The sequence below is a fragment of the Corvus moneduloides genome, chromosome 6, assembly GCF_009650955.1.
Source record: "Corvus moneduloides isolate bCorMon1 chromosome 6, bCorMon1.pri, whole genome shotgun sequence".
Taxonomy (NCBI): domain Eukaryota; kingdom Metazoa; phylum Chordata; class Aves; order Passeriformes; family Corvidae; genus Corvus; species Corvus moneduloides.
Window position 1 is genome coordinate 4,357,281 of NC_045481.1, and position 18,843 is coordinate 4,376,123.

At 45.6% G+C, this 18,843-nt stretch overlaps 1 protein-coding gene across 2 annotated transcripts in view; it reads right to left on the minus strand.

Annotated features, from left to right (window-relative positions):
* The window catches only part of SLC35F4 (solute carrier family 35 member F4), a 112,988-nt gene that overhangs the window by 35,228 nt on the left and 58,917 nt on the right, over positions 1 to 18,843 (minus strand). The window lies entirely within an intron of this gene.

Sequence of the window (18,843 nt, forward strand, 5' to 3'; positions counted from 1 at the left end):
ACTTCTGGAACTCTTGGAAGTTCCCATTCCCTTGTGCAACCAGCACTGTGCTGGGAGCTTCCTTTGCCAGGAAGTGGTTACTGACACCTCTAAAGAGCCCTGGCTCCAGAACTCTTCACCAAGAGATCAACTATCAAGTCTTATCCAAGAATTTGCAGGGAGAAACCTTTACCATTTATATTCAAGGTATTTGTTACAGGAACAATGGGAAATAAAAAGGGAAAGACCTGAAAGGCAGCTTAGCTCTACCAGAATCTTCTGGCAAAGCTGCTGAATTTTGAAGGGCACTAGTATAGACCTCTTATCCGTAGTCCTTGTGCTTTTGGTAGCAGCTGAGAGTGGAGATTCTTGGCCCAGGGCTTGGTCCTTCTTTCCCCACTATTCCACCAACAAGGGAGAAGTCACTGGCTGTAAGGAAGGCCGAAGTGGTTTGAAAATTATAAGGAATTGCTGGGCTAGAATTTTCCATCTTGGGCTTCCTCCAGCATGGTGCTGGAATTTCACACGTTTTACACAGTAAGGTGGTGTGGCTGGAGTATGCGTGCAGGGACTGGTCCCTTCCCTAACCCTTAAGGAGAAGAGGGGAGGAAGCAGAATCCCATCCTTTAGATGCACCCATAGAAGAGGCTGGCATATGGGGAGAACTGTCCTGTGGCATCCTCATGGAAAAGGCAGCCTGTGACTGCACTGTACTGAGGGGTGGGAAGGGATTCTTGGGTCCTTGGAGCAACCAAGCAGGACATAATCACTTGATCTTGCCCTGCACATTCCTCTAATGCTGCTCTCTTGTCCTTCTTTGGGGACTGAGTGGCATCACTTTTCTATTGGTGACACAGTAGGGAAGAGACAGTGATTAACCCTATGGAAAGTAGGGAGAAAGTACCTCATCCCACTCCCACAGCCATCCCATCCAGTGGGACACACTATGGAAGGAGTACAGGGAAGAAAAATGGGTACAGCTGCCTGGTTTTCCACCCAGCACATCCTTGTCTGAAAGGCTTGGAGATCTCCTTCAGCATCTTCATTATATCCCTGGTGACTCATAAGGCTCTCCACCATGACAGTCTATTCCAAAGCATCAACTGCATTGCCTAGAGCTAACTGGCTTTTACTGCTTATCTGCATTCAGAGGATTTCCAGCACTGTGTAACAACCACTATTCCAAAGGAAATTATCTTCCCAATTTGCAGAAGGAATTTTTTTCTCCTGTCCAAAGTGCCGAGAGTCAGCAGAGTCTGTGATAGAGTAATCACCAGTCAAATAATTGCTGGCTCCACAATCACAAGGCTCCCTATTAATACATGTCTAGTCCTTGAGCATTTATATAATATAAACAACATAATAATATAACACAGAGATTGCTTTTAGAAAACCATTTCTGCAAATAGGGGTTTATAATGGAATCATTAATGAACCTTAACAATGGTGAGGATGAAACACATGAGACAATGTCAGGCAACTCCAGACGATTCCTTCAGACAATTTCAGCACTAATAACAGAACGTGACTGAATCTAAGAGCTGCTGCTGCCTTTTTTTATTCAAAGGAGAATCAACCATTGTTTCAATACAAAGTCAGAAGCCAAATTCAACTCCTCAAAGCAATCTTTCAAATCTCTCCCTCAGCCATCTCTACTTCCTACAGCAGTTACACAAGAAATGAAGAAGACACAGAACTGCGTGAAACCATGTGGAATTGGAACATAGAACTTCCATCAAAGTTTGCAGTTTGAAAAGCATCAGCTTTTCTGGCTACACAAGCAAGAGCTTTGGCCATCTGTTTCTGCTCCTGCATTTCTGATCCTTCCTCTGTGCTCTCTACCTCTACCCTACGTGTGCTGAAGAAAAGAGTAAAATAATATGGAGTGGAAGAGAGACAAGGAAGCTCTGTCCCTCTCTCCAATCCATCCACAAGTGCAATGTGATGACTGACTTACCAGGATGGTGTAATAGTTACTCCAAGTAACTACTGCAAGACTACAAGCCAACATAAAATCTGTAGGCCTGTGCCACCTTACTCACCTCAGGTTCATGCAAGGCACCACAGTAGGAAAACAAGGGGGTTTCCCTCCAAAATTCAAGAGTAAACTAAGTTTCTAGGTACCTTTAAAACAGTTCTTCATATGTTGTTGCTTGCTTCAAGTTCTGTGCTTTCAGCCTGGAACATGTCAAAGTTTTTTTACTCTCAGGGAGTGGAAGCTATGTGATGGTCCTGATAATACATAATAAAAGCCTCTGGAGCACAAGTCTGATGAGAAGCAGCTGAGGGAACTGAGGGGGCTCAGCCTGGAGCAAAGGAGGCTCAGGGGGGACCTTCTGGCTCTCCACAACTCCCTGACAGGAGGGTGCAGCCGGGTGGGAGTTGGGCTCTGCTCCCAGGGAACGAGGAACAGGACAAGAGGAGATGACCTCAAGTTAAGCCAGGGGAAGTTTAGATTGGATATTAGGAAAGATTTCTTCATGGAAAGACTTGTCAAGTCCTGGACCAGGCTACCCATGACAATGATTGAGTCACCATCCCTGGAGGGATTTAAAAGATGTGTGGATGTGATATGTGGGAACATGGGTTAGCGATGAGCTTGGCAGTACTGGGGGAATGGTTGGACTTGTTGATCTTAGAGGTGTTTTCCAATCTAAATGATTCTAGAATCATCTACATATCCAATTATTTTCACTCAGGAGTCCCTATTTGCCAAGGAAGCCTGCAGTGTGAATCACAGCAGTGTAACTACACAGTGTAAAAGATAACCCAGGCTGCAGGCTTGCTCCCAGTTAAGGCAAAAACTGTTGGGACACTCGCCAAAGCTCTGGAGGCAGACATATCCACTCCCTTGCAGCAGCTTTATTGTAAAAGGAAATCACTGAATAAGGTGTGTCTCAGGACAGACTCCTCATCCCAGCCAGAAGTCGCCGTGGCTGGAGGCCTCTGAGGCACATCCCGTTCGCTTCTCGCTGTCCTCCCTGCACAGGCAGTGCCTGCAGCAGCTTCTGTCCCCTGGCTCAGTAAAATTCATCCAGACAAGGGCAGGGTGAAGCTGCAAGTTTGCTGACTCACTAACCAGACAGCAAACCAGCACTGGCAGCAGAGTCAGGACCGAGGAGTGCTGAATCACATCCGCTAACAAGCCTTGCACGCTCCCAGCACAGAGGGGCTGATGCCGTCAAAACATGCTCTGCTCCTTGGCTTACCCCAGCTCTGCTGGCACTAGTTAGTCATACATATTTTAGGGACCTACTACACAAGGAGAGGCTATTTACTCTTCTCACTGAAGCTGCAACCCACGTCACAGCTGGAGTTGAACTCCAGGCAGCCACAGGTTTCTCTGATCCAGAGAAGATGACAGGTGTGGTATCACACACCCAGGCAGGGCAAACCATCACTGCTAAAGGAAAACAGCAGCACAAGTACAGGCAACACTGAGTTTCCACGGTGGTAATGAGATCCATCTCACTGCACTCTGAATGCCAAAGTTTGAACCAGCCATGCCAACATCTTTATGTGGTGAGTAGTGAGAAACCGGTAACGTTAGAAGACAACTCACAACTTCCTCTCTTACTGGTGTATTATAACCTGATATTAGTAACTCTGAAGGCACACACTTCTTCCCCTGGCTGTCATAGCAGTAATGTGACTTGCTCCCACCTGATCATACAGCTTTTAGACACCCTGGGTAGGGCAGATGCTCCCAATGGGAAGCACAGTGTGTGAATGCCTGATAAAGACATGGAAGTGTTTCTTTGACTGTAATTGATTCTAGAACAGTGCTCAGATCCAAAACTGTGCTGTTTGCTAGTTTTGACACCACTAACTACAAGATCCATCTAAAATCCACTCTGCATGTGTCCCTGCAGCCAGCAGGTCAGTCCATTCCCAATCATTAGACTGTAAGACTCTCATAAACATGACTTTTATTGTCTCTTCCAGGCTGAGCATGTGTTTTAAGATGACAAGCTAAAAGGCCATTACCAAGTTCATTTTATCCCGTTGGAATACAAATTAGATGCAAGATGCAGAAGAGACAAACAGTCAAACTGAGATCAAAACAGATGTATCCTACAAAGGAATTTTTATGTATAGCAAAGTCAAGACTTCAGTTTGAACTTTTACTTGCTTCTAGCAAAATCAGAAGCATGCAGCAAATGCTACTTGATTCAAACTATTCAATCCAAAACAACTTCCAAGGCTCGCAGAGAAAAGAACCCTTCACCTCACTGCTGTGCCCAGTCGTGTTATATGGATTTTAAAGAATCGAATTCTGAATTAATTACTCCATCTGAACTCTCACTGGCTTAAAAACTGTTGGATATCCCTGCTCAGCAACTAAGAATATCAGCAAAGCATTCCATCACCATCTACCAGGCAGGGGAGGGTCCTCCAGCCCCACCAGTGTGTGCCACAATCACATGGAGCAGGCAGGACTGCTGACACCTTCTCCCTCAGTGCTGCCCTCAATCCCACTGTCCATGTCACCAAAGATGCTAAACCAGATCCAAAACTAACCCCTCAGAAGCAGCTATGATTTAATTGAGAATGTTCACACTGAAGGCACACTACAGTCTCCTGTGCTTTGTTCTCTCAGGCACCAACTGAACTTTATCCAGAATTTCCTGTATTTTGCAATTGCCAAGTAGAGTAACTCTCTAAAAATCTCACCTAATGACTGCAAGAAATACCTACTAAACTTCAAGAAATTTTAATACCCTTGGGGGTTGCATGTTTATACACTGATCTCTGGTTCGTGTTAACATGGGTTGCTATTTTCAGTAAATCAGTCCAAGAATTCACTCTTTAATACTCACCCTGATTTTGTGACAGAAAAACACAACATGATCTATTTTTAGCCTCCCCTAGCAGGCAAGTCCTGGAAATAAGATAAACAGCATCAGCTAAACATCCACTCCAAGATGACAATGTGAAGATGTGCAGCTCCCACACCACTGAAACCAGTCCAAAACACTCAGACAGCCCACAGCCAGTGGTCTCTTGGCTACCAGTGGCCAGGTCCTCTGTCACAGACTGGTTTGGGTTGGGAGGGACCTTTAAATCTCATCTGGTCCAACCCCCTGCAACGAGCAGAGATGTCTTCAACTGCATCAGCTACATCACATGTTGGTGCCCCAGCCCAATGGAAGTCCTGCCTTGACCCTGCTTTGTCCAGCTCCTTCCCCTCTGCCTCAGGGCCTAAGAACATGCACCTGGAAAGCAACCACAAAATATCTGATGATTCCCCCACCCCCTCCCTCCACGAGCACTCAACTGCCTTGAAAGTGGCAACATCTTCTGCTACAGTGCCTTTGGAAAGCTTTTAATTTACTGTGTGATTTTACAGACCTGACAACCAGAGTGTCCCTGGGAAGCACAAGGATTAAATTTTCAATTAAAATAAACCTCAGATTTTCCTTAACCATGTGAATTTTGAAACATAAACCACCCGCCCGCAAGGATCGCGAGGTACAAGCTGATGTCTCCAGAGCTGGCAAAGCAGCTTCTTAGGTTTTTATTCTGCTGGAAGATGGAAATATCCATACAGCAAGAAATATTAAACTTTTAATGCAATTAAAGATGGAATGAAAAAATATTAATTGTGGGCATGGAGAGCGATTCTTCAATTTCAATAAAAGTCATCCAGCGTTTCATGGAAACGGCAAACGTATCAACTTTGATGCATCTTCAATATTTTGATGTTTTAAGAAAAAAAATATGGATGGACCCCAAGCAACCTGGTCTAGTGGAAGGTGTCCCCGCCCATGGCAGGGGGTTGGAATGAGATGAGCTTTAAGGTCCCTTCCAACCCAAATCATTCTGTGATTCTGTAATTTCAGGCTGACAAAAATACTAAAAGTTACCTCCAGCATTAGAAACTCATTCATATGAAGAATCAGAAGGAAAAGAAAGTTGCTCAATGAAAACCCAAAAAGGAAATTTTTCCTTCAAGTGGAACTTTATTTCAGGCACACAGTGTTACTGGCCTCAGAGCCTCTGCCAGACTGGATGGATCCTGCTATCCTAATCCTGGAGACAAAATATGTTTAGTATTCAATCAAATTTCAGCTTAGTGGCTTTATCCACAGCCAGGCATGGTGAAGAGCAAGAACCTCATGGGGAACACACAGAAATCTCACCTGGAGCATGCACGGACCTCATTTGACAAAGCAGAGCTCACCAGACTCCCTACAACACACCCCACCTGCTCAAGCTGGAAGGATTTAGGTGACCTTTAAGGTCCCTTCCAATCTAAACCACTCTCTGGTTCTGTGATCTGATCATTTGAGAAGTGCTGACAAAACAACAAGGCCACAAGCTTCTGGAAAACTACCAGAGTCTGGGCATTCCCCAACCTGCATTTCAAACTCTTTCCAAGTTTAAGAGTTCAGAAGAAAAGTTCCTACTTCACCCTGGCCACTCAAACTCCCTGGCAGTAAAACACAACCCAAGTAGACAACCAGTGCTCAATCTGCTCAATAACAAAGCGTAAATCGAGTATCCATTCCAAATATCCAATACAGCCTTTCCAGACAGGATAATAAAATCAGACGCCAAACACTTCTACTGTGGGGGTTTTTTTCCCCCAAGGAAAACAGCTGAGATGTAATTGCATGTCAGATAATTATTTGCCTTCCCAATGTTTTATTAACAAAGCTGCCAGGAGTGAAATAAGCTGTCTCCATTTTCTGGTTCTGCAATTATGAAGTGCCTCTTCTGTATCACAAGAGAGCATTTGAGTTGAGAAAACTTCCATTTTGTGCTTGTCATCGTGACTGTAGAGCATGTCAGTGTGACAGTAAATCACTCCTCGTATTTGCTATCTATTTGGGTAGCCAGCAGTTAATTAGAAGGCTTAGGGCTTCTTTCAATTCCATAACTCAGAATTGCATAGCAGGCTAGGAACACAGGGCTGGCCGGTCCAGAAATTTAGCCACCAGCATGTTCCTGTCTAGGCAGGTTCTGTGGTAGGGGTAGGAACTTGCATCATCCAACACTGCAACCCCTACCACTCCAGATGGCATCAGAAAGTTCCTTGGACAAAGAAATAGAAATAATTTTTAGGAAAAATTACAACATAAGATGAAGTTTGTTGCCATGTTAGTGGTGCTGCATTATCTTTTCCAGCCCTTCTGATTCTAAAGGCTGGGTGCAGAATTCCCAGAGCTTTTGAAGCAGGATCTGAAGCTTCAGCAAAGATGTGAAAACGGATCAGACTGACCAGAAGTCTTAAAAAAAACCCCCCACATCTGTGAGTGGGGTCAAACAACTTCAACAAGACAGAGGGGAGACAGAAAATCATAGAATGGTTTGGGTTGAAAGATCATCTAGTTCCAGTCATCTTCATGTGCATTTTCCTGCCCAAAAGAAAGGATTCATTAGGCATGTCCGTGTAGACAAGGCCAGGACCAAGAGGCTTTAATTGCATTAATGGGAAGTTCAGTGGGACAGCAGGTCAGCCCTTCCACAAGGAGCACAGTGAACCACTAAATGAGATGTTGTCAGGCAGGAAATTCCCACTGCTGGAAGATTTTCAGATCAGGCTGCCCGGGATGGATGGAGTTGAACACCTCAGAGCACAGGGACAGAACAGGTCCATTTTCCAAAGGGTGGTCAGATACTGGCACAGGCTGCTCAGGGAACTGGTGGAATCACCATCCCTGCAGGGATTTAAAAGCTGTGTGGATGTGGCACCCAGGGACATGGGTTAGTGGTGGGTTGGCAGTGCTGGGGGAACAGCTGGACTGCAGGATCTTGGAGGTATTTTCCAACCTAAATCCCTCTGTGACTCTGTGACTCACTCAACCTGTATTCATGGAGCTAATAACAAAGGGGTGCTAATAATAAATACCAGCTATTATTAGCTGGGCTGACAAGAAAAGCTAGGGTGAAGGGAGCCTGCTGAGAGCTCAGAATGGGTGTCAGAGGTAGGATGCTCTGCAGAATTCTCAGATGAGAATCCCACCACTGCAGGTGGTGTTTTCCAACCTGTATAGAACAGGGAATGCAAGACCACTGTTAAGGACAGGTAGGAAATGTTAGAAAAGCTGTCAGCAAGTACCATTTATTATTCATTATTTCTATGTTTTCTTTGGAAAGAATGGATACCTGAAAGTCAAAACAGCCTCACACCCACCAGCACCAGACACTCGATTACAGAAGATTCCTGAGGCAAATGTGAAGTCTTGGGAAAGGCTCTTGTGGCAGAGCATCAGGGATTCACAGGACAGGACACAAGCACTGTGTCCCAGCTTGACACTGAACACACAGAGTTGTAGCTTTTGAAGCAAAACAGAGTAACCAAATCCCAATTCAGTGGCTGGTTCTACAGTAAGATTAATCTCCAGTAGCTCTGAGAGTTAACCATACAGTCTCTACTCCTCCTTGGTTTCTGCTATTTTATTCTAAAGTATTTTAATTTTCCATTTCAGGTGCTGATCTAATGCAAGGGTGCCTTTGCTCCTGCAAAATTCCAGCTACATTGTTTTACTGATGGTGAAATAACAGCCCAAAATCTCAACTGCAAGACATCAGCCCTACTCCACCACAGCCAGGCCTTAGAGGTTAAATAGTTGTGGTTATAAAGGCTCAGCACAAAACAATTTCCAGCACCCAGAGAGCCCTCTGAAATCTGTGATCTGAGTGCCAAAGTCCATCTGCACTCATCAGCAGGGGTACCATGGAGGATGCTCATGTGCACCTGGTCCAGCACAGAGATCCCATGGGAGTTCAATTCCCCCCTCTTTTTTTCCCCTCATAAGTTGGGTCCACTTTTTGAAAAAAAAACCAAAAACAATAAAACCAGATGACAAATACAGCTAGTAGCAGCCTGAACATAACCAGTGCTGCAATTCAAGAGAATTCTTTTGAACAGCAGCAACTTCTTTAGTTTTCTAGGAGAAATTCTCTATGAATTCTTTGAAAAAAAAAACAGTAAAATCCTTGCACTACAGAAATTCAAAATTTGGGTACTCAAATCTCCAACCTATTGTGTTTCTTGTCTAATCTTCATATAATCCTCCTTAATACCTTTCAGTGTAAATCTCTGCTACGTGCAACATCTTATTAGCAAGACAATGAAGATAACACAAGAAAGTCACTGAGCAGCATTAGGGGATTAAGGGAGGATTAAACAATCGCGACACAAAGAAAATGTCGAAGCTGAGTATTCACCATAATTAGTCTGGTTCCTCATACTCTCCCTGGGTCAGTTACTCAAGTCTCTGGATTGTCCTGTGCTCAGTGTGCTGAGAGCAGACAGGACTCAGACATTGTCTCATGACTGGTGATGGTTTTCCAATGTGAGAGAGGGACCTGGACTCTGTTCTAAACATACATGAAAAGCTGAGTGAGGAGGGGAGATTCAGATTGGATTTTAAGAATAAATTATTCCCTGTGTGGGTGGGGAGGCCCTGGTACAGGTTGCTCACACAAGCTGTGGCTGCCCCATCCCTGGTAGTGTTCCAGGCCAGGCTGGATAGGGGCTTGAAGCAACCTGGGATGGTGGAAGGTGTCCCTGCCCTTGGCACAGGGGTTGGAATTGAATGGTCTTAAAAAGTTTATTCCAACTCAAACCATTCTGTGATATATCAGAAAATGGGCAGCAAAAGTGAAACAGGCTTTTCCTGGAGAGATCCTGCATTTCTTGAGGAGGACGATACCTCTTAGTAATGTGGTTTTATGGGGTACCTGAAATGTCTCTTTCCCAGAGAGAAACTGGCAGCCCCATGCACAACAAACCTCTTCTATGCTATGGGACTCATCCCCCAACAATTAATCTTGCACCCAAGAGTTCCCTTACATCCCCTGCTAACTATTGGCACCTTCAAGCCCAAAATGACCCTCTGCTCACAGGACCTGAATGTCATGGATTATCAGTGGGCAGGAATGGGCAGGTGTGGCCAGAGCAGGCCAAATACACATTTCCTGAGAGACTCAGCAGGGGAAGCAGAGCTTTCCACAGCCTGTGGGACTGAGTCACTCAGCTCTTATTTCTAAATACCTAAGGAAGGGCTGCCCCTTTTTTCCAAAATCTGTCAGCACCTGGAATCCACATCAGTGAAAATATGGAGTTCTTAAAGACCTTTTTCCTTCCCCCTGATGACTGCCTGGCCATGTTTTGCCCCAGCCATGCAGTAAATCAGAGCACAACAGCTGATTTCCAGCGTTCCTGAACAGGCACCACATCCTGCTTTCTGCACCAAAAACTGCACCAAAGGGCTCCTCCCAGTAACTGCTGTTTGGGGGACAGAGGGACCACGATTAATCACAGAATAACAGAATCATAAAATCATTAAGGTTGGAAAAGACCTCAAAGATCATCGGGACCAGAATCATCACGTTCACCACTAAACCCTGTCCCCAGGTGCCACATCCACATGGTTTTTGAGTATTTTCAGGGACAGTGATTCCACCCCTGCCCTGGGCAGCCTGTTCCAAATCCTGACCACCCCTTCAGTGATGAACTTTTTCCTAATACCCAAACTAAACCTCCCCTGGTGCAACTTGAGGCCATTTCCTCTGGTCCTGTCACTTGTTAGGTGGGAGAAGGAACCAACCCCTACCTGGCTACAGCCTCCCATCAGGAAGCAGCACTCGAGGAATAATGGGAATGCAACAATATGGTGCAGAGGCCCTGGAAGAGCACACAGACTCCTCTGCTTCCTACAGATGTGTCTTGACAGCGAAAAAACCTTGCATTAGTTTTTCATGCACATAAAATGCCTGTAGGCCTCTCTCTTCAAGAACTTGGTACAACTGCAGATTCCTGGCAGGCTCAGACTGAACACACTTTTTACTCTCTCCACCAAAATTTCAAGAGCATGAAAAAGAAAAGGAAAAAAAAAAAAAAAAAAAAGGAAAAAGGGAAAACCAGGTCTCCATGTGTCATGCTCACTCAAGCCTCCTCAGCTTCCAGGCTTGCAGTGATGCAGCACACCCAGAAACTCAGATCTGTATTTAGAGGGCACAAAAATTGCTCTAATGATCCAGAGTGCCCAGTGAACTTACCCTGAGGATCTCCAAGTCACCCCGTTCTGCTCAAGCTCAGTTACAAGTGGAGCTGGCTGACCTCCCTCACACCATACTCTCATGTGAACAGCAGCTTTTCCCTCAGGGATTGCCCCACCAATGGTATTTGGAACTGGTTCGATGCTGTAATCTGCCATCCAGGATGGTTTTCCCTGCTCCCAGGAATCCTATTCCACGAGAGCTTCTCCAGCTCTCCTCTCCTGGGGTTTGAAGCAACTCAGCATTAACTTACCTAATTACTGCAAAAGGATGTTGCAAGGGTTTCATTCCACTTGTTCTTTCACCAATCCTTTCTCTTTTACATGTATTCCCCTGTCCCCTACCCTTTCCATTGTGGGATTCGGGGTGTTTAACATGACTCTCCTGGATGCCAAAAGCAATATATGAATGTATAGAAGCAGCTGGGGATTGCTTCAACCCAGGTGCAGCCTCTTGCACTTGGTCTCGTTAGCTGAGGAGTGGTGCTGAGCTGGGCTCTGACACGGGCAAAAGGAAAGTTGTTATGAAACTGATCCCCAAACGACCTTCTGATGGCTTTGTTGGGGTAAGAGGGGAGCTGAAAAACAGGACAAGGACAAATGGCTGAGCATGCACAGCCCAGCCCTTTGGCATCATGGACTAAGTTTGGAAACTGATCATGAAACTCAGCCCTCATTCCTTCCAGAAGAGCACAAGCTCCTGAGTTCCAGGCTCAGGAACTCCTGGTCCCCACCAGACCATATCCACCCTGAAGGATCCCAGAAGGACTGGCAGGAGGGAGCTGGCAACCGAGGAAGCTTTCAGAAATCCCATAAGCCAAATTCAGCTTTAACCTCCTCTTTCTGTAATCCCTGCTTGCTTAAAGAAGCTATGTAAACACTCTTTCCAAAGAGGGAAAAGCTGTGTTAGGAGAGGGCTTGGGAAATGTAGACTGAAGCAGCTGCTCTTCCTCCAGCAGAGCTCGGAGCAGTGGAACATGATGCCAAGTACTTGTCTTGGTATATGAGCACACAGGAGGCTTGGAGGGAGAACCTGGAAGCTCTTGAGCTAACAAAGAAAACCTGTTTTGGATGCTCTGCATGCAGACCTCTTTTTGCTTGATACTCTGTGTATGTTCAGGTTTTGTAGAGCAGAGCCCTGGCTTACACAGCTGTAAATGGAGAAATGCAGCAACCACATCCTCTGAGGCTTTTAATCATCCTCTACCTGTGCCTTCCTAACCAGAGGCACAATTTAATTACAAAAGCACAGCTGCCAAAAACACAGTCAAAAGCCCAGAACTATTTTTCGTGGTGGCAGGTAAAGCAAGTATTTCTCTTTGCAGTGTCAACAAGGATCTATCGAACTGGCCCCTCTTCTGTCATCCCTTCCCTCCCAGGTCCAGCTGCAGCTCCCTCTTATTCTGCTCCCAGGCAATCCACACGTTTTGGGGTTTTTTTTCTGAAGCAAAAAGCAGATTGAAAGACAAAACTGATGTCAGCACTCTGGTGAGATATTTCTTCCACTTGCAGAGCCCATTTTCCCAACTTATCCTGGAGCAAGATGAACCCATAAGGAGACTCCAGCAGAACAAATCCATCACCTCCCTTGATGATGTTCTGTTGAATGAGCTGCCATGGCATGGGTAAAGTAGCCACAGGGGCCACTCTTTGATGATCTTCCTACTGTGTTTCTAGAAATTCCTAAACTAGAGAAGATTAATTGTTTCCTGGCCCATTTCCCAACACCTGCCTGGCTCAGCAGCCTTGGAAGCATGAAGGTGAGGGCAGGCTGCAGAGCTGCTAAGCAATCCATCCTTCGGTGCCCAGCAGCATGTGCTGAGGGCTCCAAACCAGGCTGAAAAGCACCAGGCAGGGTTCCCAGACCAACCCAGTCTCTCTGAGCTTTAACACCTGGCACTGGCCACAGCAGAGTCAGAGCACAGCACAGGCTCCCTGTGTCCCCAGCCAGGCCAGCACTGGCAAGGGTTTAGGTGGCATCAGTGAATTCCTCCACCTCGGGAAGGAAAAATACAGAGCTGATTTCCCCCAGCATTAACAGCTGTATTGTGGTTGTTGTGCAGCAGGGGAACAGCTCCCTGGTACAAGAAGCAATCCATATGAAAATCTGCACCTCTGAAGTATTTCCCTTTGCATTGGTGCAGTGCTGGCTGGGAATTGTGATTTCAATTAGCTTAATCACTGGGGTAATGCACATGTGTTGCACACACTTAAAACACAAACAGCAGCAGCCCACAGCTGAGTGCATTTTTAGGAGCACAACCAAGCTGTCCCTGTTCTGATTTTCATCAGTTCATTGCCTGTCAAAAATCAAAGACCAGGAATTCTCTCTGTGGGCATTTCTAGTTGTGCTCATTAGTGTGGTAACGCAGTACTACACACTCAGCTGGACAATCTGATTTGAGCTGAAGACATGGAGCTGCCACAACTTTATTCTTCCATTTGCCTAAATTCCAGATTCTTATTAAAAAAATTCTCACTCAGGCTTCTGACTGAATCCTTGTTGTATTCCATGGACAGCAACACTTTCAATGACTGCAAGAGAATGGAGCTGGCACCACTTTAGGACAATTACAGGGAGATGGAGTTCTGTGGTTACCTCCAGCCATAACTCACCAGGAACATTCCTGCAGCAGATCTGCAGATGAGTCCCTTTCAACAATGTTCAGATCAGGGTAACAATTCCAACCTGTGACCACATTTCAAAGTGAAATGATGGATGTGAATTCAAGAACTTGCAATTTGTTACCACAGGGATGTGAGTGAGTCCACAGTCACCCACTGAGAATCTCATACTACCCTTCATATACAGGAACCTCCCTCCCCAAACCCCCCACTTCACTGTGCTGCTTGGTAAGGGATTGACCTGGAACAAGCTTCCAATCTGTCCATGACTTAATCTCTCCACTGATAACACAGCAGTGGAGATAAGGCTCTTCCATCCCTGCCCAGGACCCAAATATAAAAGTGACCTGATTTCCAGGAGTCCTGAGCACCACCAATCCCCATTGAAATCAAGGATAACAACAGGATTCAGCACCTCGGGAAACGAGGACAGGCATACTCTGAGGTGCCTGGGCACAGATTTAGAAGCGTGGTAGAAAATCTGGCCTGCTAATTTTACTTTCCAACAAACTGCTTATTTATAGCTCAGACTGTATCAAGTATAGCACGTAGTATCCACCCAGGAACTGGGGTGAAAGGCAAGAATGAGGACAAAAATGCGAGAGGTGTTTAAAGAGCTTTAAAGAAGAGACAGGGAGGGAAAGCAGCAATTTCGTTCAAGTGAAAACACACTGGATATTTGAGAAGAAGCACAGTCAAACACACAGAGCAGGGAATGGACCAATGGTCAAGGGATGCAGAGCTCCAAACCACCTGATAATTTGAGCAATGCTATTATCCAGAAAATGAGGCTGAGCCAGGGAATATGGAAACTGAGTATCTGCAGAGTACCAAGCACTAGTGATAGCCCTGGACTCGCCCAGCACCCCATCTGAAGCCTCCAGGAAGCTCTGCTGATGCAGCTGATGCTTACAGAACTTCACATAATGCAAATTTTAGAGGATTGCCTGTTTGTGACATGGAATTACAGCCAGGTGTAGTTTTAAATGAACAGGTAGGAATAAGCAGTAAAGCTGAACACTCGGGCAGCAGGTGTAATTCCACACATCTAACTCGTATCTCCACAATGGCATCAGATTCAGGAACAATCACAGAATCATTTAGGTTGGCAAAAACCTCTAAATCATCGAGTCCAGGGGCTAACCATCTACTATTTTTAATCTGTATTCCCTGGGGAAGATGTTTGCCCTTCCAACCTCCTCTCCAGATCACTTAGGGTTAACCAGTAGCAAAGCAACCCTAGAAGGGCAAGCACAGCAGATGCCTGGTCTGCCTTTCCAGAGGCTCCTGTGCTCCCGAGGCTCCTTCTCCTGCCCGTTCACACGTGTTTCCATGCCTGGGTGAACCCTGCGACATCTCAGGAGAGTCCATAGCTCCCTCTTGTGTCACTAAGGCTGGCACTGGTACCTGTGCACTCTCCAGCCACCCTCTGCACCTGGACACCTCACCTCCCAGCACAAACACCCCTCCTGCACCACAAATTCCCTGGAAACCTGCAGTGTTCTCCATCTCAGCCTCCTATTTTTCTTGCCTCCTGCTCGCACAAGGCGCTTTCCAGGCGGCAAGGTCATGGATCAGCATCTCCAGGCAGTGCCAAATGGAGCCAGAATGAAGTCAGCTTCCCACAGTTTCTGGGGCAGACACTGGATATATTTGTATCTGGATATATTTGCAGGAAGACAGGAAGAGTCTGTGGTGACATATTGCTGTAATTCAGCACCTGATGAAGCAGTTGGGTTTGGGCTTGCAAAGTACATTTGAAACCAGTCTGGGAGAAAAGCTTTTCTTACATGTTAGGAGCCTACATTATTCATTATTCCAAAGAAAACATCAATTAAAAACAGTATTTTAAGAGCTAGGAACAAATTCAGAGAGAGAAATCAAAGGTGCCCGAAAAACCCTTACTTGAAGGAAAAGGTGCTCATTATCCTGCTTTTTGCAGCACAGAGCTGTCAGACTGCCTGACCACAACTACACAACACTGTATTTTCACTGGCACTCCCTCCATGAAGCTCCTCACACACACACACACACTGTCCCTTTCTAATTCCTCCCCAGATCCAGAGGACTTGAAGAACCAGCTGAATCATAGCCAAGATGCATTTGTATCCAATTTTGCCCATCTCCTCTCAGTTTTGAGCACCAAGTGTTACCAGAATGTATTAAATGGAATTACATTGTTGTTGAAAGGCAGCAACAGAAAGAAAAGAGATTTGTAGGCTGAGCTGTCCTCCACTGAGCAGATTGACTCCGATGGATGTTAACCAAACATGAGTCACCATCAAATGAAACTCTGAATCACCTGGCCACACAGGTAAGGAACCCTGCAGCAGGAACTCCTTTGGAGCATCCTGGTCTAGCAGAAGGTGTCTCTGTCCATGGCAGGGGGTTGGAATGGGATGGTCTTTAAGATGCCTTTGAACACAAACTGTTCTATGATTCCATGAAAAAACTGACTTCACTAACAAGGCCAGACTTTAAACTGATAGTAAGTGACTTTATTTTGCTCCATCCTCTAGAAGCTCTTCTCAATCAGGGATTATCCTTGCCAACTCTTTATTACCACAAGCTGTTTGTTATAGCTCTGGAGCATTTGGAAATTTCATCCTATTTCCAGGGCTTTATCACCTTCCAAAACTGCTCCTTTTAAAGCCAGTATTTCTCACACTGGCATTCAGCCTGGAGGTGAATTTCTTTAGAGAGTTAAAGCAAATCTGTTCAGTATTTTCTTTATGATCATCAGCATGCATAGCAGTACAATCTTCTGGTGACGTATTTAATGCAGAACTGTGCTTTTTGTTTTGCTTTAAAAGGAACTCGAGCACAGAAGACAAGTAGGAGGTCTGGTGAGAGCAAAATCAAGACCCTGAATCGTACAAAATCGAGAGACAAAGATGGAAAGCTGCAGCACCAGCTCCAACTCTCTCCCTTCCAGTGTTATCTACTTCATCCCTACGGCACAACAGAAGCAAGTGATGAATGCTCAGAAAAATACTAGAATGGAACAACACTCCTCCTCCAAGAAAGCTGTATATTACTTCAAGCTTTTATATGACATTTTACCTTGAAATGGTAATTTTACTTTTAAAGCAGGATTTTTTAGGCACACTGCAACATGTTGGGCCTCTGCCTTTAAAATGTACAGTCATGAAAGGACATGAGCACAACCAGGGGCTCACAGCTACAATTTGCTCTGGGAATTGTAACTGAGTTCCATGATTTTTGTGGCAATTAAAATATGAAATTATTGAGAGTGTAATTTTAAGGGAAGTTTCTGATTTCACCAGAGTCTCAGAAGGTTAAGTAATTATTTACTTTCCCTTTTCCCTTTAGGAAATTTTAAAGGGTGTTTTTATTTTACTTCCTTTGCATAGTGCTTAGTCTTAGCAAGAAAGCTGCTTTAAACTGCTGGTGTTAATTATTCATACATCATGTTAAAATTCCCTTGAGTATTCAGCTGACATTGAAAGTTAACGTAGAAGTTTAATTATTTCCAGATTTAGGGTTTTTCACTGGTCACTTATCCACTAAAAATACTGCATGGAAGTTGCCTGCCTCTGAGGCAGATCACAGACACAGACTGTGTGAGCCAGAGCACGTAAGAAACACTGGATTTGGACCTAAAGGGTGGAACACCAAGACTAAAACTCACCTAGACCAGCCTTGCTGAAGCCTCAGAACTAGCCCTGGGGAAATATTTAGTGGGATGATTTGAGAAAACCCATGTGGCAGTTAAATTCAAATCACTGGGTGTGGATGTGTGGCCAAAACTCCAAAGTAAATGAGCATTTTACTGATATGAAAGTTTTCAATGGTGACAAAACCAGTTTGACACACACCACGCTTCAAGGGGCAATCTCAAATACTACAAATCACCACAAAAGCGAGGTGAAACACATTTTACCTTGCCTCTGCTGCCTGCCAGCTCTCCAAGACATCCTGGTGGTGGCCACCAATGCTGAGGGTATGGAGCTAAAAGGCTCAGCTGCTGAACCACCTTCGTAATTCTCTCCTCTAACCCACCCCTACTGCAGCCTAGAACCAGACTAAGCCTGTAAGGGGTCTTGAGGGCAACGCCTGCAGTGTAATTTCATGTAATTGGAACCCCCCAAGAAAAGTCAATTCTTCAAAGCTACAGCTCTGAATGATTAAACAGGGCTCACGAGACACCTCCAGAGGTCACTCGGTCCATTTCTCTGGTGCAGCAGAGGATCCACTCAGCCCTGCAGGAGGATGATGTGAGCTTGACCTGTTATTTAAACCCTCCTGAAGCGACTTCACAATCTGCTTGAGGGATTCACTGCCCTGCAGAGATAACCTAACTCTGCCTGACTGCAAGTTTGAGCCTTTGGCTTCCTGCCCTGCTCCCAGTGGCCACCACGACCAGTGCAAATTGACCCCCAAAGTCTGCCACCAAGCAGGATTTCCAGCATCCTGCTGGAAATGATTGCTCCAGCATCCCTCTGTGCTCCAAGCTGCACTCCAAGTGTGTCTGAGATTAGAGCTAATTCTCTCACACGTGGCCACAGGCAGGATATAGCTGCTCCCCACAGCAGCAAGGCAGGCATTTCCAGCTGTGCTGTCAGGGGCACTGAAATGGATGTCTGCAATGGTCACACCATGGATTTTGGGGGCAAAATCCAGGTGGGAAACTGCTGCCCTTACATGAGCAAATAGGCTGGTTAAGTTTGACAAATGTAGCTCAGCTGATCCCAAAAGGTGTTTCCATGTAAATTAACTGATGAGGGAGGGACACACACTGAGCAATATTTACACACCTTGAAGATGGATTTTCCTGCACGTAAGGCATCCCTGCAAGCAGTGTTTAGTCTGCTCTGGCAGAGACTCTCTTCCCAGTGACTCTTCTTGCCATCCAAATGCCCATCCAAACTTCTCTGGACAGTCCCACAAAGAATGCCTGTGCAAAGGGTCACACAGGACAGCTCACACTGTCCTGCTGAAGCACCCTCAGTCTGTGGGCCATGGAAGGAGCTGGGCTCCTCTAGACAGCTCCTTTGGGATCAGGTCTGGAAGGGAATCCTGCCCTCACTCATTTTTATGTGCCTGATTAACAGCACAGAGCCTCCCGTCCCATGCACGGCCAGCTCTCAGAGACACTGTATTTCCTGGCCACTGTGATTTCCACAAAGCCATTAGATTTTCTTGATAGTCTCCAACAGAGACTCATAGGATATCCTAAGTTGGAAGGAACCCCCAGGGATTATCC